The following is a 26,061-nucleotide window of genomic DNA, read 5'->3' as shown; positions in this document are numbered from 1 at the left end:
GTAATTTTGGAAAATGCTTACATTTGTTTTAGTCTGGAGAGTAGTATTAAACAGATATACTGAATTTAAGTGAGCAGGCTAATAGCTATCTGACAAACCTCTAATTACATACATTTCAATTTTTCTGTTTAGATCATTGTATTAACAAAGCAATGCATAAATCAGATCCTCCTGCAAAAGTGGTTGAAATATCTATGATATATTACATATGTCTTAGTTTAAATCCAATTGCTTATATAATTCTGCATCTAGCTTTTTCTCAAAATTTTGATTCCCATGTAATTATGATTTTAATACCTGTATAAATTTGCATAATATGGATTGCCATAATTTACTTTTCTTGTTTTATGTGGCATTTAGATTGCTTCCAGTACTTGCTATTATAAATAATGTTTCAATAAGTGCTGTATACTTAAATAAATGGTTTTTTAAATATCAATTTCCTTAAAATAGCTTTATAGAAATATAATTACAAAGACGAAGAACATTAACATCTAAACCATATTATTATTTTTGTCAAATATAACAGGATAAGTGGCCCTTATATATCCATTAATCAAAAAAGAAAAAGAATGTTTCTCATTGTGCATTTTATTTATATATCTTTCATTATTAATAAAGTTAAATATTCTATATTCCATTAGCTATTGTGTTTCTAAATTAATAAATATAATTATGAACTGTGCTCATTGAGATACTTTATATTTAATTGTTTTTTGAGTTTTAATTAATTTTTAATGTGCTTTAATAATTTGTTCTATCTAGCTATTTACTCACCTTTCTCCAAATCATTTTACCAAAGGTTGTTTGGTTATATGAATTTTGGGATAGATTTTTCAATTTCCTGAAGTTATCCTACTTAGTTTTAGATTGAAATTAAGTTAAATATATAAACAAATCTGATATCAAAATTTTTCCCAATCTTCCATTCAAGAATGTGTTTATTCATTCCATTAAGCCAAACAAAATATAGTTATCCTTTATTTCTTCTTAAGGTGATTCTTAGTGATCATATTTCCCGTTTCTTTCTGTAAATGAAGTCATTTTTCTACTGTAATTTCTTTTTTAAAATATTTATTTATTTATTTATTTATTATCACTTATTTTACTTACTTATTTATTTATTTTAAAAACACATATTTTTATCCCCAGGGGTACAGGTCTGTGAATCGCCAGGTTTACACACTTCACAGCACTCACCATAGCACATACCCTCCACAATGTCCATAACCCCACCCCCCCTCTCCCAACCCCCCTCCCCCCCATCAACCCTGTTTGTTTTGTGAGATTAAGAGTCACTTATGGTTTGTCTCCCTCCCAATCCCATCTTGTTTCATTTATTCTTCTCCTACCCCCCTAATCCCCCATGTTGCAACTCCTCTCCCTCATATCAGGGAGATCATATGATAGGTGTCTTTCTCTGATTGACTTATTTCGCTAAGCATGATACCCTCTAGTTCCATCCACGTCGTCGCAAATGGCAAGAGTTCATTTCTTTTGATGGCTGCATAGTATTCCATTGTGTATATATACCACTTCTTCTTTATCCATTCATCTGTTGATGGACATCTAGGTTCTTTCCATAGTTTGGCTATTGTAGACATTGCTGCTACAAACATTCGGGTGCACGTGCCCCTTCGGATCACTACGTTTGTATCTTTGGGGTAAATACCCAGCAGTGCAATTGCTGGGTCATAGGGTAGTTCTATTTTCAACATTTTGAGGAACCTCCATGCTGTTTTCCAGAGTGGTTGCACCAGCTTGCATTCCCACCAACAGTGTAGGAGGGCTCCCCTTTCTCTGCATCCTCGCCAGCATCTGTCATTTCCGGACTTGTTAATTTTAGCTATTCTGACTGGTGTGAGGTGATATCTCATTGTGGTTTTGATTTGTATTTCCCTGATGCCGAGTGATGTGGAGCACTTTTTCATGTGTCTGTTGGCCCTCTGGATGTCTTCTTTGCAGAAATGTCTGTTCATGTCTTCTGCCCATTTCTTGATTGGATTATTTGTTCTTTGGGTGTTGAGTTTGCTAAGTTCTTTATAGTTTTTGGACACTAGCCCTTTATCTGATATGTTGTTTGCAAATATCTTCTCCCATTCTGTCAGTTGTCTTTTGGTTTTGTTAACTGTTTCCTTTGCTGTGCAAAATCTTTAGATCTTGATAAAATTCCAATAGTTCATTTTGCCCTTGCTTCCATTGCCTTTGGTTATGTTCCAAGGAAGATGTTGCTTCGGTTGAGGTCGAAGAGGTTGCTGCCTGTGTTCTCCTCAAGGATTTTGATGGATTCCTTTCTCACATTGAGGTCCTTCATCCATTTTGAGTCTATTTTCATGTGTGGTGTAAGGAAATGATCCAATTTCATTTATCTGCATGTGGCTGTCCAATATTCCCAACACCATTTATTGAAGAGGCTGTCTTTTTTCCATTGGACATTCTTTCCTGCTTTGTCGAAGATTAGTTGACCATAGAGTTGAGGGTCTATTTCTGGGCTCTCTATTCATTTCCATTAATCTATGTGTCTGTTTTTGTGACAGTACCATACTGTCTTGATGATGACAGCTTTGTAATAGAGCTTGAAGTCCGGAATTGTAATGCCATCAACTTTGGCTTTCTTTTTCAATATTCCTTTGGCTATTCGCGGTCTTTTCTGGTTCCATATAAATATTAGGATTATTTGTTCCATTTCTTTGAAAAAAAAATGGGTGGTACTTTGATAGGAATTGCATTAAATGTGTAGATTGCTTTAGTTAGCATAGACATTTTCACAATATTTATTCTTCCAATCCAGGAGCATGGAACATTTTTCCATTTCTTTGTGTCTTCCTCAACTTCTTTCATGAGTACTTTATAGTTTTCTGTGTATAGATTCTTAGCCTCTTTGGTTAGGTTTATTCCTAGGTATCTTATAGTTTTGGGTGCAACTGTAAATGGGACTGACTCCTTAATTTTTCTTTCTTCTGTCTTGTTATTGGTGTAGAGAAATGCAACTTATTTCTGTGCATTGATTTTATATCCTGACACCTTACTGAATTCCTGTAAAAGTTCTAGCAGTTTTGGAGTGGAGTCTTTTGGATTTTCCCCATATAGTATCATATCATCTGTGAAGAGTGATAGTTTGACTTCTTCTTTGCCAATTTGGATGCCTTTAATTTCCTTTTTTTTTTGTCTGATTGCTGAAGCTAGGACTTCTAGTACTATGTTGAATAGCAGTGGTGATAATGGACATCCCTGCCGTGTTCCTGACCTTAGCGGAAAAGCTTTCAGTTTTTCTCCATTGAGAATGATATTTGAAGTGGGTTTTTCATAGATGGCTTTGATAATATTGGGGTATGTGCCCTCTATCCCTACACTTTGAAGAGTTTTGATCAGGAAGGGATGCTGTACTTTGTCAAATGCTTTTTCAGCATCTATGGAGAGTATCATATGGTTCTTGTTCTTTCTTTTATTACTGTGTTGTATCACATTGACTGATTTGCGGATGTTGAACCAACCTTGCTGCCCTGGAATAAATCCCACTTGGTTGTGGTGAATAATCCTTTTAATGTACTGTTGAATCCTATTGGCTAGTATTTTGGTGAGAATTTTCGCATCTGTGTTCATCAAGGATATTGGTCTGTAGTTCTCTTTTTTGATGGGATCCTTGTCTGGTTTTGGGATCAAGGTGATGCTGGCCTCATAAAATGAGTTTGGAAGTTTTCCTTCCATTTCTATTTTGTGGAACAGTTTCAGGAGAATAGGAATTAGTTCTTCTTTAAATGTTTGGTAGAATTCCCCCGGGAAGCCGTCTGGCCCTGGGCTCTTGTTTGTTTGGAGATTTTTGATGACTGTTTCAATCTCCTTACTGGTTATGGGTCTCTTCAGGCTTTCTATTTCTTCCTGGTTCAGTTGTGGTAGTTTATATGTTTCTAGGAATGCATCCATTTCTTCCAGATTGTCAAAAATGTTGAGGTAGAGTTGCTCATAATATGTGCTTATAATTGTCTGTATTTCATTGGTGTTAGTTGTGATCTCTCCTCTTTCATTCATGATTTTATTTATTTGGGTCCTTTCTCTTTTCTTTTTGATAAGTCTGACCAGGGGTTTATCAATCTTATTAATTCTTTCAGAGAACCTGCTCCTAGTTTCGTTGATTTGTTCTGTTGTTTTTTTGGTTTCTATTTCATTGATTTCTGCTCTGATCTTTATGATTTCTCTTCTCCTGCTGGGTTTAGGGTTTCTTTCTTGTTCTTTCTCCAGCTCCTTTAGGTGTAGGGTTAGGTTGTGTACCTGAGAACTTTCTTGTTTCTTGAGAAAGGCTTGTACCGCTATATATTTTCCTCTCAGGACTGCCTTTGTTGTGTCCCACAGATTTTGAACTGTTGTGTTTTCATTATCATTTGCTTCCATGAATTTTTTCAATTCTTCTTTACTTTCCTGGTTGACCCATTCATTCTTTAGAAGGATGCTGTTTAGTCTCTATGTATTTGGGTTCTTTCCAAATTTCCTCTTGTGATTGAGTTCTAGCTTCAGAGCATTGTGGTCTGAAAATATGCAGGGAATGATCCCAATCTTTTGATACCGGTTGAGACCTGATTTAAGACTGAGGATGTGATCTATTCTGGAGAATGTTCCATGTGCACGAGAGAAGAATGTGTATTCTGTTGCTTTGGGATGAAATGTTCTGAATATATCTGTGATGTCCATCTGGTCCAGTGTGTCATTTAAGGCCTTTATTTCCTTGTTGAGCTTTTGCTTGGATGATCTGTCCAGTTCAGTGAGGGAGTGTTAAAGTCCCCTACTATTATTGTATTATTGTTGATGTGTTTCTTTGATTTTGTTATTAATTGGTTTATATAGTTGGCTGCTCCCACGTTAGGGGCATAGATATTGACAATTGTTAGATCTTCTTGTTGGACAGATCCTTTGAGTATGATATAGTGTCCTTCCTCATCTCTTATAGTCTTTGGCTTAAAATCTAATTGATCTGATATAAGGATTGCCACTCCTGCTTTCTTCTGATGTCCATTAGCATGGTAAATTCTTTTCCACCCCCTCACTTTAAATCTGGAGGTGTCTTCGGGTCCAAAATTAGTTTCTTGTAGGCAACATATAGATGGGTTTTGTTTTTTTTATCCATTCTGATACCCTGTGTCTTTTGATTGGGGGATTTAGCCCAATAACATTCATGGTAACTATTGAGAGATATGAATTTAGTGCCATTGTATTGCCTTGTAAGGTGACTGTTATTGTATATTGTCTCTGTTCCTTTCTGATCTACTAGTTTTAGGGTCTCTCTTTGCTTAGAGGACCCCTTTCAATATTTCCTGTAGAGCTGGTTTGGTGTTTGCAAATTCTTTCAGTTTTTGTTTGTCCTGGAAGCTTTAAATCTCTCCTTCTATTTTCAATGATAGCCTAGCTGGATATAGTATTCTTGGCTGCATGTTTTTCTCGTTTAGTACTCTGAATATATCATGCCAGCTCTTTCTGGCCTGCCAGGTCTCGTCTCTGTGGATAAGTCTGCTGCCAATCTAATATTTTTACCATTGTATGTTACAGACTTCTTTTCCCGGGATGCTTTCAGGATTTTCTCTTTGTCACTAAGACTTGTAAATTTGACTATTAGGTGACGGGGTGTGGACCTATTCTTATTGATTTTGAGGGGGGTTCTCTGAACCTCCTGGATTTTGATGCTTGTTCCCTTTGCCATATTGGGGAAATTCTCTCCAATAATTCTCTCCAATATACTTTCTGCTCCCCTCTCTCTCTCTTCTTCTTCTGGAATCCCAATTATTCTAATGTTGTTTCATCTCGAATTCTCTCGAATTCTCCCCTCATGGTCCAGTAGCTGTTTGTCCCTCTTTTGCTCAGCTTCTTTATTCTCTGTCATTTGGTCTTCTATATCGCTAATTCTTTCTTCTGCCTCATTTATCCTAGCAGTGAGAGCCTCCATTTTTGATTGCACCTCATTAATAACTTTTTTAATTTCAACTTGGTTAGATTTTAGTTCTTTTATTTCTCCAGAAAGGGCTTGTATATCTCCCGAGAGGGTTTCTCTAATATCTTTCATGCCTTTTTCGAGCCCGGCTAGAACCTTGAGAATCGTCATTCTGAACTCTAGATCTGACATATTACCAATGTCTGTATTGATTAGGTCCCTAGCCTTTGGTACTGCCTCTTGTTCTTTTTTTTTGTGGTGAATTTTTCCGCCTTGTCATTTTGTCCAGATAAGAGTATATGAAGGAGCAAGTAAAATACTAAAAGGGTGGCAACAACCCCAGGAAAATATGCTTTAACCAAATCAGAAGAGATCCCAAATCGTGAGGGGGGAGAAAGGGGATAAAAAGAGGTTCAGAAAAAACATTAAAAAAAGAAACAATAAAGAAAAACAAAGAAAAAATATAAAAAGGAAAATATATATAATATATTAGATAAAGTAGTTAAAGAATGTTAAAAAAGAAAAGGGTAAAAGTTAAAAAAAATTTAGCAGAAGAGAAAAAAAATTGAAATAGAAAAAGAAAAAGAAATTAAATTAACTGCAAGGCTAAAGAATCATGGGGAGAAAGCCATGAGTTCCGTGCTTTGCTTTCTCCTCCTCTGTAATTCCGCTGCTCTCCTTGGTATTGAAACTGTACTCCTTGGTAGGTGATCTTGGTCCTGGCTGGATTTCTTGTTGATCTTCTGGGGGAGGGGCCTATTGTAGTGATTCCCAAGTGTCCTTGCCCCAGGTGGAATTGCACCGCCCTTACCAGGGGCCGGGCTGAGTAATCCGCTCAGGTTTGCTTTCGGGAGCTTTTGTTCCCTAAGCGCTTTCCGTAGAGTTCTGGAGGATGGGAATAAAGATGGCGGCCTCCCAGTCTCTGACCTGGAGGAGCCAAGAGCCCAGGGCCCCACTCCTCAGTGCGCCCTCAGAGAACAGCGCCCAATTACTCCCGTCACCCTGGCCTCCAGCCGCGCTCTGAGCTGACCAAGCCTGCGACTGGTTCAAGTCAACGCCAAGCTGAGAGCTCACTCCTCGGCTCTGTCTCTGTAGCCGGCTTCCCCGTTCTAATACCTGTAAGCTCTGTGGCACTCAGACACCCCTGATCCTTCTGTGACCCTGCGGGACCTGAGGCCACACTGACCCCGCATGGGCTTCACCCCGGTTAAGCCTCTGGAGCGATGTCCCTCAGCGGAAGTCCTGATTTTGTGCTCCGTTTCTCCGCCGCCTGCCGGGAGCCGGCCCCTCCCCCTGCAGTCTATCCTCCAGTCACTTTGGATTCACCTCTCCGCCAGTCCTACCTTTCAGAAAGTGGTTGATTTTCTGTTTCTAGAATTGCTGTTTTTCTTCCCTTCGATCTCCCATTGGATTTGTGGGTGTTTGCAATCTTTAGATAAGCTATGTAGCTGATCTCCCGCTACCTGAAGTAGTCTCAGCCTGCTACTTCTCCGTCATCTTGACTCCTCCCTCCTCTACTGTAATTTCTAACTGTTTATTACTTGCGAATATGAATTCTTTTTTTGCTTATATCCAGTTTATTTGACTCAAAAAATTTACTTTTTTCCCCTTTGTAAGTTCTCCACATATGAGTGTTTTCTTTCCTTAGCCCATAGACAAAATTTGCTGACTCATATACCCTTACAATATGTGAATAATAATATCTAACAAATTTAGATAGCATATAATTCATTTTAATAGAAAAATCTGCCTACAATTATATTTTTACCAGAAGATAGTCTTCCTCATTTCTCCACTAATAACAGCCCACTAAAATCTAAACTGTGTACCTAATATCGCTTAAAGTACTTTTAGTCTAATATTTATTTTCAGTATATTCACATGCCAAGCAATGTGATAGGAACAGATGGAAATAGCTTGCTATGTCACCAGTGACTTCCCAGTTATCAAATTAGTTAATTACTTCGTTCATGAAAATCATTTGTTGAATCCCAGTGAGCACTCTTCAGGTTTCTTCATCTTTTTGGGGTGCGGGTGTCCTATCTATTTGCTTATCTCACTCATCTTTCCACTTTTTTCCATTGTATCTCTGACTGATCTTCAGGGTACTATGATGGCTCATCTACCCATTGCTTAAATATTTGTATTTCCATGAAGGTTGATTTGTTTTTCATGATTCCTCCCTTCCTTTCTTTTTTTTATATTTTCCCCTTGGGCAACCCAAGCGATTTCATAGCCTCAAATGTGACCTATAAGTGGATGACTTCCAAATAGATATACTAGATTTCATCTTATTCCAAAACTGCATTTCTAATGGCCTACTTGTCATTTCTAAGTTAGAGGCTTAAATAAAATGTTTGATCAGTCCAAACTGGGACTATCTTTTCCTCAAAATCATTGTTTTGTTTGAAATTCTTTATTTTGGACAATGGCATCATGATAATGATAATAATGATGTTCTATGGTTATAATAGTGATATAATAATATTAGTAATATTATCAAGAGGAAACACTCAACACTTACCATATTCCAGGCACCATTTTAAGAGTACTGCATGTATTAATTCATTAATCTTCACAACAATCTGATGAGGTAAAAACAATTAGTATACCTATTTTACAAATAAAAAAAAAAATTGGGCACAGAAAGTTTGAGTAAATCGCCCAAGGTGACACTGATAAAATAAAAAATAGTGAAACCGGCTTTAATGTCTTAATACAAAGTCTGTTTTTATTTATTTATTATTTATTTATATTTAAACCACAATTCTCTGCTTCTGACCTGAAAACATCAGTGTAATCCTTAAGTCATTCCTTCCTCTTATATTACTAAATAATTTACCAAGGTCTGTCAATTTGGTCTCTTATATGTTCTTAGTCAATGCCCTTCTCATCACTCAAACAACAAACCAGTTTGTTTTTTCAAGCAACCACCGACTCTTAAAGAGTGGCAGAGACTTAGCATCTCTAATATTCTATTGGTTCCATGATGCCTGTAACATAGGCATGATCCAATCATTCCTATGTTTAAAATCTTTCCATAAATTTTTGTTTCCTGTAAGATAAAATTCAAACTCCTTGGCAAAGTACACAAGGCCTTCTATATTCTAAAGTTGTTTTCTTTTTAAAAAAATATTTTGTTTATTTGACAGAGAAAGAGAGAGAGAGGGAGAATACAAGCAGGGGGAGCAGGAGATGGAGTAGCAGGCTCCCCACTGAGCAGGGAGACTCAGATCCCAGGACCCTGAGATCATGACCTGAGCCAAAGGCAGATGCTTAACTAACTGAGCCCCCCAGATACCCCAAGTTGTTTTCTATTTTCAGACATTTTCCACTTGCTCCTCAACCCTACCACAAACACATGCTCACAGTTGTACTGAATTATGTGTGCACATATATACATATATCCACAACTTAATGGAAAAATATACATACATATCCATACATATCCATAACCATTGGGCTAGGAATTCCTCAATGGAAAGATTATATAGTATTCATCTATCTATCTCTCTCTTTATATATTTTTTACCTTTACAATATATAATATCCCACACATCACAGATATTCAAAAGTTTTGGTTGGATGGATGATTGAATGAAGGAAGGATGCCATGAAGGAAGGACTTAAAAACTTTAGGTAATCAAATTTTATGGTCCATGATATTCATTAATCCAGATCAGCCTCTCTTACACTTGAAAGAGGATGAGTGTGCAAGATGTAGGGATTGGGCAATTCTGGAATATGTACACTATACTCAGCCATCTTGAGTACTTACAGCATAGAAGAGGAATATATTTCTTTTTCTTTTCTTTTCCAAAGATTTTATTTATTTATTTCACAGAGAGAAACGCAAGAGAGGGAACACAAGCAGAGGGAGTGGGAGAGAGAGAGAAACAGGCTTCCCCCAAGCAGGAAGCCCAATGTGGGGCTCAATCCCAGGACCCCGGGATCATGACCTGGGCCAAAGGCAGATGCTTAATGACTGAGTCACCCAGGCACCCTGAGGAATATATTTCTATACTTTAAGTAATGCCATCATAAAGTAGTTCTAGAAATAAAGTATATATACTTATACTTGTATTAGTTATATACAGATGTGTCCATGCATTCTCAGCTTGTAACTACTGGGTGCTTGCTCTCCATTTGAGGAAGCTGGTCTATTGAAGTTAAATGAATACAAATTCACCATCATGGTTATAATGTAGAAGAACTTATTAAATTAAGAGAATGGTTGCCTCTTTTTATAGTAATTTAAGATTGGTGATGGGTATAATTGACTATAGATGACAACAAAGTGGTGAGTATCAAATGACACTGTGATTCAATAGGCCACACGTCAGGAACAAGAGGTGTGAAGTGATTGCTCTGCTTGTTAGAATCTTTATACCAATACTGAAATAATTTTGAGTATAGTTCTCTTCAGTTTTGGCCTTTTATTGGAATTTCTACCCTACTGGTCCTTTGAACATGCATTTTAATGTGAATCTTACCAATCCACTTTTAGGTAATAGATGAGGGCATAAGAAAATTCTAAGTAGAAAGAAAAATAAACTAAAACTAAGCCAAATCAATTAACATTCTTAATTGTTTTCTTTCTATAAGGTATTTATTAGATTAAACAAAGTCATCACTCAAAAATCAAGGTTATATAACTCTAAATAAGGCAGCAGTGACCCAAGTCATTTGACTGCACAAACATCTGGCAGGTGAAATGACAGCATCTAAATCATACGACAGCTATAAAGAGAAAAATAAAATTTTTGGACTAGAACAGTTGGTTGATAAATGTATCCTACTTTTCTTCAATGCTTACTTTTGATAAATGGACAGACTTTGCTATGACTTTGCCTTGACATTTATCTCACAGTCAGTGGCCATTATCTTGTGACAACAATCTATTTCTCTCTGTTATTTTGCAGCTTATAATTGTTAAGTCTTCTCGCTAAAGATTTCCAATCAATTTTGTAATTTATGACATACAGGACCAAACTTTCAAACAAAGTATTTTAGGCATATGGCTTATGACTAAAACTAAAACATAATAGGCCTATAGCAGTTTTGTCTTGTTATTTTTTTTTAAAGATTTTATTTATTTATTTGACAGAGAGAGACACAGCGAGAGAGGGAACACAAGCAGGGGGAGCTGGAGGAGAAGAGGGCTTGCTGCAGAGTGGGGAGCCCGATGTGGGGCTCGATCCCAGGATCCTGGGATCAGGACCTGAGCCAAAGGCAGACGCTTAATGACTGAAGCACCAAGGCACCCCTTGTTGCTGTTATTTATAAACATACACAAAGGAGAAACTGTTGTGGAAAAAAAAGCAAATACTAACATTTTTTAAAATTCAAATTCATTTAAATTCTATATAAATTCCTGAGAAAGTTTTTAGGGTTGGAGCTCAATATTTTTCTCATTAACATACTGGTCACATCCTACTTTATTAGATGGAGTAACCTCCATTGCCAATTCCTTAGAGTACTGAGCAAGTTGCCAGGAATATGTAAGCATTGGCATTGCCCTCACTAAACATATTTTTTCCTTCCCCACATTTTCCTGCTCTTGTGGCAATAGGAATCTTCCCAGAGCACACTAGAAATGACAAAATTGCAAGGCAAACTAAGAGAGCATTTTTTTTGTTTGTTTTGATAGTTCATTTTACAACATTTAATCTGAACAACTAGATAATGAATTGTACTAAGAACACATGGACTAGTCCTTGATGACTATCCAATTTAATCGCTCTATTTTTAGATGAGGAAACCAAAGCCCGGAACATTTTCATAGCTTGCTCAAGTCTACTTAGATATAAGGAAAGGAAAAACACTCATGTGATAATAATCTTTTCCCAAAACACCTAATCCAGTGTTCTTTCTACTGATCATTTTTCTTAGAAGTTACATGGAATACTTACTAAAAATATGTTCTTGATTCTTACTTCCAATCTGGGGTGAGGCCAAGAAATCTACATTTTTATTATCTAGGAGATTCTGAGGTCTAGGGCATTCTGATGCAGCCAATCTAAGAACATATTTTGAGAAGTCCTGTTCCATGCCCACCTTTCTTCATAAATATAAAATAATCTTCCTTATTGCTTTGGTTGCACACAGATATCTCAGTGGTGGGATTTCTTAGCCATTCAGCTTTAGGAATATTTGATGCAGACTGAAATGGAGAGGAGATAGGTGCATGCGTGTGTGTATGTGTGTTTGTGTGTATTTGTACGTTTGTTTGTTAAGGTGAAAACTAAAGATGAAGAATGCCTTTGGTAGGATCTTGGTCACAAATAAGCTGAAAGATTCATTGGGACTAAATCAAATTGATTCAAGACCCAGACATTTTTTTATATTAGAACTACTTTCACATACATATTTTTTGGAATGTGGGTAAGTATGTGTGCTGGGATCCAAAGAAAGGTGACTTCCAAGAGGAGACCTTATGCCAACTTCTCCAATCGGAGGTGAAAAGACTTCTAAAAGCTCCTTATTCTAATGATGCCATCCATCTCTTCATGTTTTCATTGCTATCCTGACTATGCACTCCCATGTTGGTTATATCTTATTCGGACCTTGCCAGTATGGGATGATGAATCCTCAAAGGAAACATTCATCACTTTTCACTTGATCCTGTACTATGCTCTCTGTGAACCCCCACTCAGCACGCATCCCTAGGCAGACAGGTGATTCAGCAGTAGTCAGCTCTTAGATAACTTGTTTCCCAGAGACCTATGAGACCATAGGTCAAATGCCATGGTAATCACATTAATAATGAGGTACAGAATGAGTTCCCTGTCATAGACAACTGATATGGACCAGCAACTTCTTCAATAGTGGATAACTTGAGTTAACAAAAGTATGAAGTAATTGTTCCACTTTGATGCCAGTATTTCTGGATCTCTACACCCAAATCTCTTGTGCACTTTGGCAGCAATTGTGCCATTATAAATTGTAAATGGATCCAGATAGGCAACCACTCTGATAATGTAACCAACAGTTTGTTAGTTTAAACATTCAAGTCATGCCATTATCTCACTTTGAGGATCTTCCAGTGAGCTGAAATAACAAGAATTACTTAACTGGGCTTAATTACATAGATTGTTTTCCCCATCAGTTACTTGCCAGCCTGAGTCTACATGGCAGCTCTTTTTTTATGTCCTAGTCTCAAAGGAATTGGCTGAGGTAGTTTGGTGCATCTACCTTGCACATAGACTGTTGATAACATCAGCAGGATTATTCTCCAAATTCTCTCTCCAAAAGTAAACTGATTGCTCTCTACTTTGTATACCCTTGGGTCCATAATTTCATTCATCTGCAGCCCTGTGATGCTTCATTGCCTTTATCTGACTCACCCAGAAATGGGGCATTTAGGTTATGAAATATCTGTATTTGACACCTCAGAAAGTCAGAAAATTTCCCTGTTTCTCATTCTCCATAAATCTATAGATTCCAGGTTCGTTGTCATAATCCTAAATGAGGAATATCCTTGCTAAGAGAATTCCGTAGATAAAGTCTCTTTTCTCTTGAGTCACATTGGTTCATTTATGAAAAAGTCCAGTTTCAGCTTTTTCTAAGGAAATTGTACCAAATAGTCTGCTCCCCACCTCATCCCACAGCATCCTCATTTCTGCTTTCACAATGAGAGTGAATGGATCATAGGCCAGCTACTTTAACTCCTTCCTCCCCAATATTAAAAGAGACAAATTAACCAAAGGCACTTAGAACACTATCATAACACTATTATAACTATGGCACAACTATAACTTATATTATTAAATTAATTCAGCCATTCCATGGAAATGATTAAGATCAACTTAACTTCTAGAGTATAGATCATGTAAAACAAATAATATCTCTGGCTTGCTAGATAATCCATAGTGCTTCTGTTTTCTATAATTTGACAGTGGCACTGGCTCACTTTCTTCTTAGTTTCCTGGGAAGAAGTATTCCGGGAAGGTGCTTATAATAAAACAGGGGAAGCAAAGAGCCTTCTGAATTTGCTCAAAATTAAATATGATTAAATCATAAGTATTCAAGAAGAGAGGATTACAACATAAATAACATTAACGATATAGAGTAGTGAGATACTGTAAGAGTGTAGAACATAAACTCAAGGCATATATTGGAAGTTTACACAGCATGCAAGAAAAAGATCTCAGAATCCTATAGTGCAAGTCTGTTTCACAAAATAAAAATAAAAAGTAAAAAAACTAGATACACGGGAAACTAGGAATGCTAAAAATATCTAGAGCAGAGATGGCTTAATTATTTCTAAGATAATATATGGCACGATTATTAGAATTTACCAATCTCCAGAGAAAATAAAGTTTAAGAAGTGTCATGAGACTTAGAGAACAATAAATGATAAATTCATTCTTGCCAGAAAATGTGGTTAAATACTAGAATGACCTACTAAAATATGTTGTAACACCTACTTCAACACCACCCTTATAAAGTAGATTAATATTCATGTACCACAATAGGTAAATTCTAAAATGAGACCGAAAGTAGTAGGTCCTTTCCTATTCTCATAGCTCTGTGATAAAATCCCAGCGGATTACTAGAGAACTGAAAGTTTAAAACTAGTTAGATATAAAATACATTGTAATGTGTATTCACATGCCTATGTTTATGGACTTCTATAACAATTTTTTCAAACCAAAGCAAAACAAAACAAGTGACAACTTATTTAATTTGTTTAAACTCTGTTTCAGGGTAAGGTCTTTCTTATTAATTGAATTCTGTGATTTATGTGCAATAAGTGCCCAGCTAGTAATTTTTTTGTAGTTGTTGAGAGTACTGTAAGTTCCAAATAATCTTCAATAGGAATAAGACAATCAGGATTTCCTTAAATAGTTAATTTATTTTTTGAATATTATACTAAAATTAATGATGTTAGGAGCACCTAATTCAAAATAATCTTTGTGTATTTAATGTTTCTAAGTGCTTTATGTTGTATAATTAAATTTAAATTAATATGTAAATGTTATTGATGAAATACTCTTTGGTACTTAAAGTGAATTTAACTAGCTGTTCGTAGCCTGTGGAATACTCTGGGATTAGACAGTTATTGAATTAAAGGGTTTATTTCCAAGAAAAGGCCCTCCATAAGTGAGTTTGCATCTGTTCAATTTGACACTAAACAGTTTTAATTCAGATCAGGACCATTTCTCGTGTTTAAACAATTGAGTGAGAACAAGATAAAATTTTGTCAGATTCTGCTTCCACTAAATGAGATCTACTAACAAAGAAATTGTGTTATTGTTCTGTCTACATAATAAACACAATGTGTTTTTATGTATATCTTTTAGTATTAAAGTTACTGAAGTTTAGTATTAAAGTTCAGCATGTGATTATAGAGATATATAAGATTATAAAATGAATACTGAAATATCTTGGAGCATATTTACCTCATAAGCTTACTCCAGCCATATTGCCATGATGTGGAATATTTTGGTAACTCCATTTTAGGAACTGTTTTTAGAGATCGGATATGACTCAAAAAAGAAAATCAGTCTCGTTGCTTTATTTTCACACTTTGGAAAAAAAAAAAAAAGAGGTAACATTTTTCCATACGGAGGAGATATTGTGGGGCAGGCTGAGAAATCAATCCACATACAAAATTCAAAGTAAGAATCAGAAATCCGTGGTTTTCCAAGGTAACACCGGTTAGAAATAAACCTCAGAGTGAAAGGTAATGTAATGTGATAGACAGGTGATTTAGATGATTTTTAAACTCCTTTCCAATCTGTGGTTACTGTAATTTTTCCTGATTCAGAATTCTGTCACACTCCACCATATCAGTTATTCCTCATGTCTAGACACCTATGTGCTAAGTGACTATTACTCCTCTGCAGCACCTACATGGTCAAAAGTGAAGTCATTGCTCCAAAGCAGAATGCTGCCAGCCTGCTCCTCTGTGCATGTGCAGGTGTGTGTGTGTGTGTGTGTGCAGGTGGGGAGTCTAACATTATTCTTTGACTTTCAGCAAATTGAGTTAGTTGTGATGGAGGCAGAGAAATGAATTTAGAGAAAGTTGGCACCAAACAAAGCCCCCCCCCAAAACAAAAACAAAAACCAAACCCAAACCATTGAACTATTTAGAGAAGATGGCCTGTAACCAATCTGTCTACTAAAAACACAATATATCATACCACATTTAGCAGAAAACACATTCTCCTTTAGCGTGATAAACATTCAAGGCTCTTTCCATTTTAGACCTGAACCTCCAGTGTCCTCGATACACATTTGTTTTTATATCAAAATTCTTCAAATATTCAGGATTTCCATATCTTTTTACTAAGAAATACATTTGGCAAGATACTAAAATTTCATATTATGTGTTTGATTAACTGAGCTAAAATCTGTTCCTATATTTTTCATATAAATACAACTGCTTCTACTGTTATTATGAGTAATATATAAGTTTATGTGTCATTAGTCACAATATGAAAGAGTGGAACATTTTTATAGTTAAGTTTTATTATTTTGCCTTTTCCACCTATGTTCAAAATTCAGTTTGGAAAGTGCACAGAATTCTACTGAATAAGGGTGATTAATACAACTAATATCATCACATCACTGTGAACCAGGCAAAGCATTCAAGACACAAAATAACAAGAGGTAAAACTTTGCCAGGTTTTTCATTTGTCTCCTCCAAGTAACAACATTGCTAATGCTAAACACACATTACCAAGGGGTGCTACTGCTTGGTCTCACTACATTAAACATTTATAAATTCATTACTTACTACTTCAAACATTCATTTATATTTTCTTATGTGGAATTATTATGCATTTAGCTTTTATTCATTTAAAAAAGTTCCACTGCATTAGGTCTTCAAAGGGATTTCCAAAGTGTTCAATTACTTCTTCTAACTGTGGCTTTTTCTTTTTCTTGGAAAAAAGCCAGGTTCCCAGTCTTTGCACTTTCACTCTTACTCTCTTCATCCACTTGTTTCAGGGGTTGTGAAAAGAGGTTTTCTTTCATGACTGCCTCAACAGTGAGGGTTCCTTTCTAGCTTTAAAAAATTCAAGCTTAAAAAAAATTTAAACTGGCATCTTTATAATGCTGTAGCTTTTGCTCAGTGAGAAATCAAACCCTCTGAACAATGAATGCTTGTCTAAAGCAACTATTCACAGAAGGTACTGCCTTCTGGGGAATGAGAAAAGTTTCTACCTACTGACAAACGGGAGTAGCATAACAGAACAGAACTGAACCCAGTGCAAAGTGCCTCACGTTCCCAGTGCTGAAATAACGGAGATCAGTTACAGCCCCTCTGCTACAGATCCCTTCTAAAAAGAATGCTAACGAATATCAAACAAGATCGAGCACAGTCCAGATGAGATCATGTGAATTCCTTTTACATGTCTTTGATTTACAGATTTTTTAAAATGTTTGGAGAGGCTAGAGGCTTATCCACATGTGTGAACTAAAACTCGATGACTGAACTCAGTGAGCCCCTGAGAGACAAACGGAATAAATCCTGAGAAAACTGTCTAGTATACATAAATAGCTTTACCAGTCACTTCAAAATTTAGTTCTATATCATTTAGATCATAAGATCTTTCAAAGGCCCCTGAAAGAAATACGGACCTAATGAATCTTGTTTGTGTCATCTCTCTCACAGTGTATTAGCCCCTCTTATCCTGTGAAGGACATAAACCTATTAGAAAGAAATTTAAAAAGAAATGTTTTGCTTTATCTTTCTCACTGGAAGAGTGAGCCATCATGTCTGTTGGTTTGTGCCTAGGTGAGAAAATATTTCAATTTCTTCATCCTGTTCCTGATTCTATGGTGAAAAGGGGGGACAAGGCATGGAGAAGTTGACAGGGCTGGTGTATTTTCACTTTCTGAGTTCTCCTACCTGCTTTGCCCCTCCTCCCCCTTCTCATTTCAGTTCCTCCCTAGTGCTACACAGGTAGGGCTGCAGTGGTCTATGGAGACCTTAAATTGGATTTACAAAGGAAAGGGATTGAAGGAATTTGGGGAATTTGGGGAAGGCAGGGTGGCAGCAGACATGAGACAAGAGAAGACTGGGGTGGGAATGCGGAGAGACAAACGGAAGCTTTCAGAGAAGAGACATGGGAAATTTTAGAATAAGTTGGTACCTTATATTCCTTCCCATCCTGTCTTATCCTGGACCTCACTGTTAGTAAGTGGTAAAGTTAGACTAGGAAATGTTGAGGTCTTTTCTATTAGAGCACAAACACATCAAATTTCTTGGATGTATCTTGAACAGACATCCATGCACAAAGGATGCATCATTATTTTCCTTGAACATGAAGCCAAAGAAGCTACTTTCTGGTTAATTCTATTCCTTGAAAAGAAGAAAGTTATCTGATCATCTTATATGTGGTCCCTTAAGTACCTATATGGAAAGTAGGGAAGGTGAAACCTTTACTTTAGATTCTTTCCCATACTTTTCCTTACATTAAATTATATGTATTTGTAGAAGTAACTTTTGATTTCTCTCCGTCTCTCTTCTGAAGATTTCCTCCCCTAGAGTCTAATGGCATGTACGGTAATTACAGTTTTCTTACAGACAGCATGAGATGTAAGGGAGGCTGGGTGCAGACAGTCTTCGTAGATTGCTGAATACACCTGATTTATCCAGAGTGGTGCTACCTCTTTTGATGTTTCATACTCCGTTTTCTCCAAAACACCATTCCATGTATATACTGCTTTTCATCCTATGCTTCTGTTAACTTTCTGTAGCAAAAATTGTGGCAAAGAATTCCCCCAATTCAGCCTTTGGAAGGAAGAGACTTCAATCCAGTTTTAGGGGCTTGAGAAAGAGCAATTGAGAGCTTTTCAAATATATGTTTATAAAATCAACAAATGTAAATTTTGCCCATTATTGATGCTGATATTGTTGAGTTTCTTGGAAGTGAATGGCAATATTAGTGCTTCAGCAATTTAGTTTTTACTTTTCTGTCTGTTTCTTTATTACTCAGGAAATGGGTGTGGAACATGTGGTTTATAGAGGCTTCTTTCTCTGTCTTCCAGAATGATCTAGTTTACTGCTCTTTAGCACTTCCTAATACTAGATAAAAAATGAAAGAAGTGAACATAAACTAAAATAGCTTATCACTTCTCTAACCTTTTAAACATTAGAAAAAGAGAAGATTGATAATAAAAACTAAAATGCAGTTCTCATATATCCAAGCATTCTTTTATCATTATTTCCATACATAATCAAGAAGTATGTAGACTATAACCATGTGAGATATAATTACTATATTAAATGGTTAATTAGAAGAGTTTGGGTTTTTAGATAATAGTTATATTTGCTTACATTAAGTTGTTTTCTTTTCTACTAGTAATACTTTAGAATGTAATCACTGATATTCATGCAAAAGAGGTCTTACAACTCACACTTTTTATTAAGAACTATTAATCTAAGCTACATGAACAATTAATAAAAGCAAACTAAAAGCTGGTATGCATGTTCATACGGTTGATTCTCCATCTGCTATTTTAATGTTCTTGTCAAAGAAAAACAAAATTTCTAGATCTCATACATACAGCTTTGACATAGAGGTTAACCAAATTCTATCCTTTCCTACTCCCTTCCAATGAGAAGCAAGGATATGCAGGTATTTGAGAATTTTAAAGCAGACTAACCATTGTTTCAGTCTCAGGCAAGACAGGTTTCAAGGCAAAAAGTATTAAAGGGGGCACAAATTATCTTATTTAACAGCACAGAATAAAGGTATAATAGCCATGAAACTTTAAGAACTGGCAGAGACCAACATATATAAAAGAGAAATTCTTTAAAAAAATAGAACTTAAACCAAATATAAATAGAACTAAAATGCAAAAATTCAACATATTTACTTCATATATTATTTTGATATTTTGATCTGAAGTTGACAAAATTGAAATAGAAATATAAACACTGTTTAGTCAACTTCATGCCATGAACTATAAGGGATTTTTTCCCTAAATATTTGTTATTTATGTAGTTGAAAACAGACCACACCATAGGGAAAAATCTAAATAAATATAAAAGCAGAAATTTCACATGCTATTATTTTTGACTAAGATGTATTAAAATTAGATATTAACCTAAGTTTGAACAAGAAAAAAGAAAAGAAAAGTAAAACCTTAAACAACCATTAACTATAGCTTTAAATCATTATCCTTCATTAATGGGTCAATGAAAAAATTAAAAAGATCATCACATCTATTTATAAAAGTTAATGAGCATATGTATACTACACATCAACATTATATGACTAAGGTTACATTCAAAGGAAATTTCTAACATTATATGTCTTCACTATTAAATAGGAATGGAAATAAGTTAATTACTGCACTAAGCAGACCATTCACATTTCATAAACAAAGGAATCATATTAATAAGACAAGGAGCATCATTTTTGACACAATATAAAGCAATTTAAGGAAGTCTTGAAATCTAATGAAGGAAAGGAAAACAAATACAAAACCTAGATAGATAAAAATAAAAATAATAACTAATATTTACTTAGTACTCACTATGTGATGGGTACTCTTAAATAAGAACATCATCTGTGTTAACCCATGAAATCCTCACTTTTAAACCCTATGAGATAGAAACGATCCCTTTCCTTCTTTCAGACCTATGAAACACTGAAACACAAAGACAAGGACATGTCCAAGATCAAAAGACAGTATGTGTCTGGAATCTTCCATGTTCTAATAGACCTATTTCTGCCTAAGTTTCTTCTGGTATGCTCTGTGGTTCCTGTGTTACTCACTTGTTAATTTTCTTAAATTACTAAACTGTATTGTCATATATTTAAAATGCTGATAGTTGTGGATTTTTTTATTATATGTTTTTCATCAGACTGTAAATTATTCAAAAGTAAAAAGTTTTTTGTTTTGTTTTGTTTTTTTCTTTGTTGTTTTTGTTTTTTTGTCTGTTTGTTTTAAATCTTTATAGTCTAAAGATCTAACAGGATGCTTAGGCCAGAATATTACTCAAAAATTGTTGACAGAATGAATGAATGAATGAATGAGTGAATTCTGTAGGGCACATCTCAAGGGCATTAGTATGTGGACTTGGTCTTGAACTGTAGTAACAGATAAAGTATAAATATTTGCTAGGCTGTATGGCTCATAAAGGCCAAGACCATGTCTATCTCTTCTGTATTTGCTATAACCCCTACAATTAGTGTAATACTTAGCCCAGAATAAGGGCTAAGTAAAGAAGAGTTGATTTACTGAGTGAGTGAATTAGTTTGACCATTCATTCTCCAAAATAGGGACAAGACCTCTAGCCTTCACAGCTATGATCACTTGATGAAGTGCAGCCTGAAACAACCAAAGAATTAGTCTTCTGGCTACTGCACTCACCACAGCAACATTATATTGTGACACCTTGTGATAATCTTGTGATTTATGTAGCAATATTAGACATATCTAAGAATGACAAATAAATTTGATTAGTCTGATTCACCAATTATATATCTTATATTGTATTATGTTTACAAATAATACAGTTTCACACGTTCCCTGGAACTATAATTTTAGATTAGAAATAAATAAATAAATATCATGTATAACTTACACTACTGGTGTATACAATCAAATATTGAATAGCTTTCCAAGAGAACTTTGCAAAATTGATAATAAATATGCAGCATGTGATATTTTGGCTGGTGCTGAAGTGATTTATTTAAATGTTTCTGTTAACAAATGTATTTTCCTCAGTTTAAATGGTTCAGGATTTTCTTCTTTTTTCATTTTTACTCGTGAGTAGAAAAACTTCCTTTTTCCATCTATTGTAGTTATTGGTCAACAGGGCTTTGGATATACAGTTGATCTATGAGCAATGCACATGTTAAGGGCTCTGACTTTCATGGAGTCAAAAATTCATATTTTTAACTTTTGGCTCCCCAAAACTTAACTACTAATAGTCTAGAGTTGACTAGAAGTCTTACAAATACAGTCAATTAAAAAAAAAAAAAGATTATTGGGAGGGAGGCAAGATGGTGGAAGAGTAGGGGATCTCGTTTTATCTGGTCCCTTGAATTTAGCTAGATAACTATCAAATCATTCTAGTACTGATGAATTCAACCTCAGATGTTAGAAAACAATTGCTGGAATTCTAAAAATAGAAAAGTGGCCACTTACTGCAAGGTATGAGGTGCAGACAAGTGAATCTGAGGGGATATATAGGAAGATAAGTGGGGTGATGGACCCTCCATAAACCAGCTACTGGAAAATGATATAGCCCTGGAGAGCAAAATCTGATCTTTTAGAAGTTTGCTCTAGTGGGGGATATTCCTGCCTGAAAGGTTCTCAGGTGATGAAGCAGGGCAGAATCCTAGGTGGGACTGTGTGATCTCAGGATCCCTGGAGTCATAAAAAGAACAGGGGTACCTGAGCCAGCAGAATTCCCAAGCATTGGAGCAAGGGAAACTGTCTATGGTCAGTGAGCCCAGGAGTGGGCTTTCAGCCAGTTTGCCATAAACCCAGAACCTGGCAGGACTGGTCAACTGCTCTCTGTGCAGGGGCCCTGCAAAGGGCAGAAATGTAGTGATCCTTCTCCTTCCCCTAGGAGAATCGACTTAGATGAGCACCATAGGAGTCTGTAGAGTCTGACCTCACACAAAAGTGAAGACTGCTTTTCCCTGAGGGCTTATGAAGAAAGGGGGGACTTACCAAAAAGAGAGGTTTTATGAAAGCTTTCAGGGAACAAAAGTCACATAGAGCAATAGAAGGAGCTTACACTGAGCCCTGCCTCCTGGGAAGGGGTGATGCAACTCCGCCCAGGCAAAGACACCTGAGAATCAGTGCAGCAGGCCACTCCCACAGAAGACCAGCTGGTACATCAGGTGAATACCAAGTTTTTAGAGCACATATGACTCCAAAAACTCCAGCTCAAGGGGAAAATAATATATAGAATTAGACTTTTTTCCTCAAGATGCTTTTATCTTCCAGTTTATAATTTTCCTTTTCTTCTTTTTCTTTTTTCCTTTTTAACTAGTTTCTTATTTTAGCAACTCTTTGTTTTAAGTCTTTTTTTAACTTTCATTTTAACATTTACAATTTATAGATATATTCTTCATTTTTGGCTCCTTTTACTGTATTCAATTTTACATATATAAGTTTTGCTTTCTTTACAATTTTAGGATTTAGTGTCTTCTAACCAACAGACCAAAATACACCTAGGACCAAGTGGATCAGCCTATTTCATTCACCTGGGAGATTATATCTCTCTTCCTCCCCCACCCCTTTTTTTCTCCTCTTTCTTTTCTTTTTTGGTTTCTGACATTTTTGAATTTGTCTAGTGTGTATTTCACTTGAGTCATGCTTGATATTTTTGATCTTGTTCTCTCTTTTATTCATTCTTCTCTGGGCACAATGACTAGAAGGAGGAATTCACAACAGAAGAAGGAACTAGAGGTAATACTTTCAGTCACAGATCTAATCAACATGGATGTAAGTAAAATGTCAGAGCTGGAATTCAGGACAACAATTATAAAGTTACTATCTGGGTTTTAAAAAATCATTAAAGACACTAGAGAATCTCCTTTTTAGAAATAAAATATAATTAGGCCAAAAATAAAAATACTTTAACTGAAATGAGGTCTAAAAACGGATGCTTTAAAAGCTAGGATAAATGAGGCAGTAGAGTGACATAGAAGACAAGATGATGGAAAGGAAGGAAGCTGAGGGAAAGAGAGAAAAACAACTAATCGACCATGAGGGGAGATTTCAAGAAATCAGCAATATTATAAAGTGAAAAAATATTGGAATTATTGAGGTCCCAGAGGAAATAGAAAGAGAGAGAGAGAAGGTATATTTGAGCAAATCATAGCTGAGAAGTTCTTTAATTTGGGAAGCAATCAGGCATTCATGTCCAGGAGTTAGAGAGAACTCCCCTCAAAATCAATGAAAATAGATCCACACCATGACATATAATAGTGAAATTTGCAAATTTCAGAGATAAAGAGAAAATCCTGAAAGCAGTTTGAGGCAAGAGTTCCTTAACCTACAATGGTAGAAACATTAGACTGGCAGCAGCCCTATCCACAGAAACCTGGCAGGCCAGAAAGGGCTGGTATCATATATTCAGGATATTAAATGGGAAAAACATGTAGCCAAGAATACTTTACAAGGTTGTCATTCAAATAGAAGGAGAGATAAAGAGCTTCCAGGACAAACAGAAACTAAAATAATTTTTGATCTCCAAATAGTCCTACAAGAAATGTTAAAAGGGGTTCTTTAAGCAAGGAAACAGCCCAAAAGTAACATAGATCAGAAAGAAACAGAGGAAATCTATAGAAACAGGGACTTTACAGGTGGACATACAATGGCACTAATTCATATCTTTCAATAATTACTATGAAAGTAAATGGGCTAAGTGCTCCAATCAAAAAACACTGTATCAGATTGGATAAAAAAGCAAGATCCATCTAATGCTGACTACAAGAGACTCATTTTTAGACCTAAAGACACCTCCATATTGAAAGTGAGGGGGTACAGAGCCATTTATCATGCTAGTGGACATCAAAAGAAAGCTGGGATAGCAATCCTTATATGAGACAAATTAGATTTTAAAACAAAGACTGTAGGAAGGGTTGAAGAGGGACATGATATCATACTTGAAGGATCTGTCCAAAAAGAAGATCTTACAATTATAAATATTTATGTTCCTAACTTGGGAGCAGCCAATCATATAAACTAATTAGTAATAAAATTAAAGAAACACATTGGTAATAATACAATAATTGTAGGGGACTTCAACACCCTTATTCACAGCAGTGGACCGATCATCTAAGCAGAAGTTTAAGAAGGAAATGAGGCCTTTGAATAACACACTGGACCAGATGGACTTCATCGATATATACAGAGCATCCTATCCTAAAGCAACAGAGTACATATTCTTCTCGATTTCACATGGAACGTTCTCCAGAATAGATTACATACTGAGTCACAAAATCAGATCTCAACTGGCAGTAAAAGATTGGGATTATTCACTGCATATTTTCAGACCACAGTGTTTTTAAACTTGAACTCAATAACAAGAAGAAATTTGGAAGGAAATCAAACACTTGGAAGTTAAAGAGCATCCTAATAAAGAATGAATGGGTCAACAAGGAAATTAAAGAAAAATTTTAAAGAATTCATGGAAACAAATGAAGGTGAAAACACAATGGTTCAAAACTTTTGGGATACAGCAAAGGTGGTCCTAAGAGGGAACGTGCTAAAGCAATACAAGCCTTTCTCAAAGAATTAGAAAAGTCTCGAATCCACAATCTAACCTTACACCTAAAGGAGCTGGGGAAAGAACAGCAAAGAAACCCTAAACCAAGCAAAAGAAATGAAATAATAAATATTAGAGCAGAAATCAATGAACTAGAGACCAAAAGAACAGTAGAAGAGGTCATGAAACTAGAAGCTGGTTCTTTGAAAGGATTGAGAGAAGATTGATAAACCCCTAGCCAGACTTATCAAAAAGAAAAGAAAAAGGACCCAAATTAAAATCATGAATGAGAGAAGAGAGATCATGACCAACACCAAGGAAATACAAACAATTTTAAGAACATATTATGAGCAATTATATGCCAACAAATTAGGCAATCTGGAAGAAATAGGAATTTATATACTACCAAAACTGAAACAGGAAAAAATAGAAAACCTGAACAGACTCATAAACAGCACGGAAATTAAAGAAATCATCAAAAATCTCCCCAAGAAGCTAGTCCAGGGCTGTATAGCTCCCCAGGGGAATTCTACCAAACATTAAAAGAAGAACCAAATCCTATTCTTCTGAAGCTGTTTCGAAAAACAGAAATGGAAGAAAAACTTCCAAACTCATTCTATGAAGCCAGCATTACCTTGATCCCCAAACCAGAAAAAGACCCCATCAAAGCAGGAGTATGACAGATAACTATCTCTAATGAACATGGATTCAAAAATTCTCACCAAGATACTAGCCAATAGGATCCAGTAGTACATTGAAAGGATTATTCACCATAACCAAGCGGGATTTATTCCTGGGCTACAAGGGTGGTTCAACATTCACAAATCAATCTACATGATATATCACATTAATAAAAGAAAAGACAAGAACCATATGATCCTCTCAACTGATGCAGAAAGAGCATCTGACAAAACACAATATCCTTTCTTGATTAAAACTCTCCCCAGTG

The sequence above is a fragment of the Lontra canadensis genome, unplaced genomic scaffold (genome assembly GCF_010015895.1).
Source record: "Lontra canadensis isolate GAN:19392208 unplaced genomic scaffold, GSC_riverotter_1.0 scaffold14, whole genome shotgun sequence".
Classification (NCBI taxonomy): Eukaryota; Metazoa; Chordata; class Mammalia; order Carnivora; family Mustelidae; genus Lontra; species Lontra canadensis.
The sequence above is the reverse complement of the archived record's forward strand: the minus strand, read 5'-3'. Positions refer to the sequence as shown.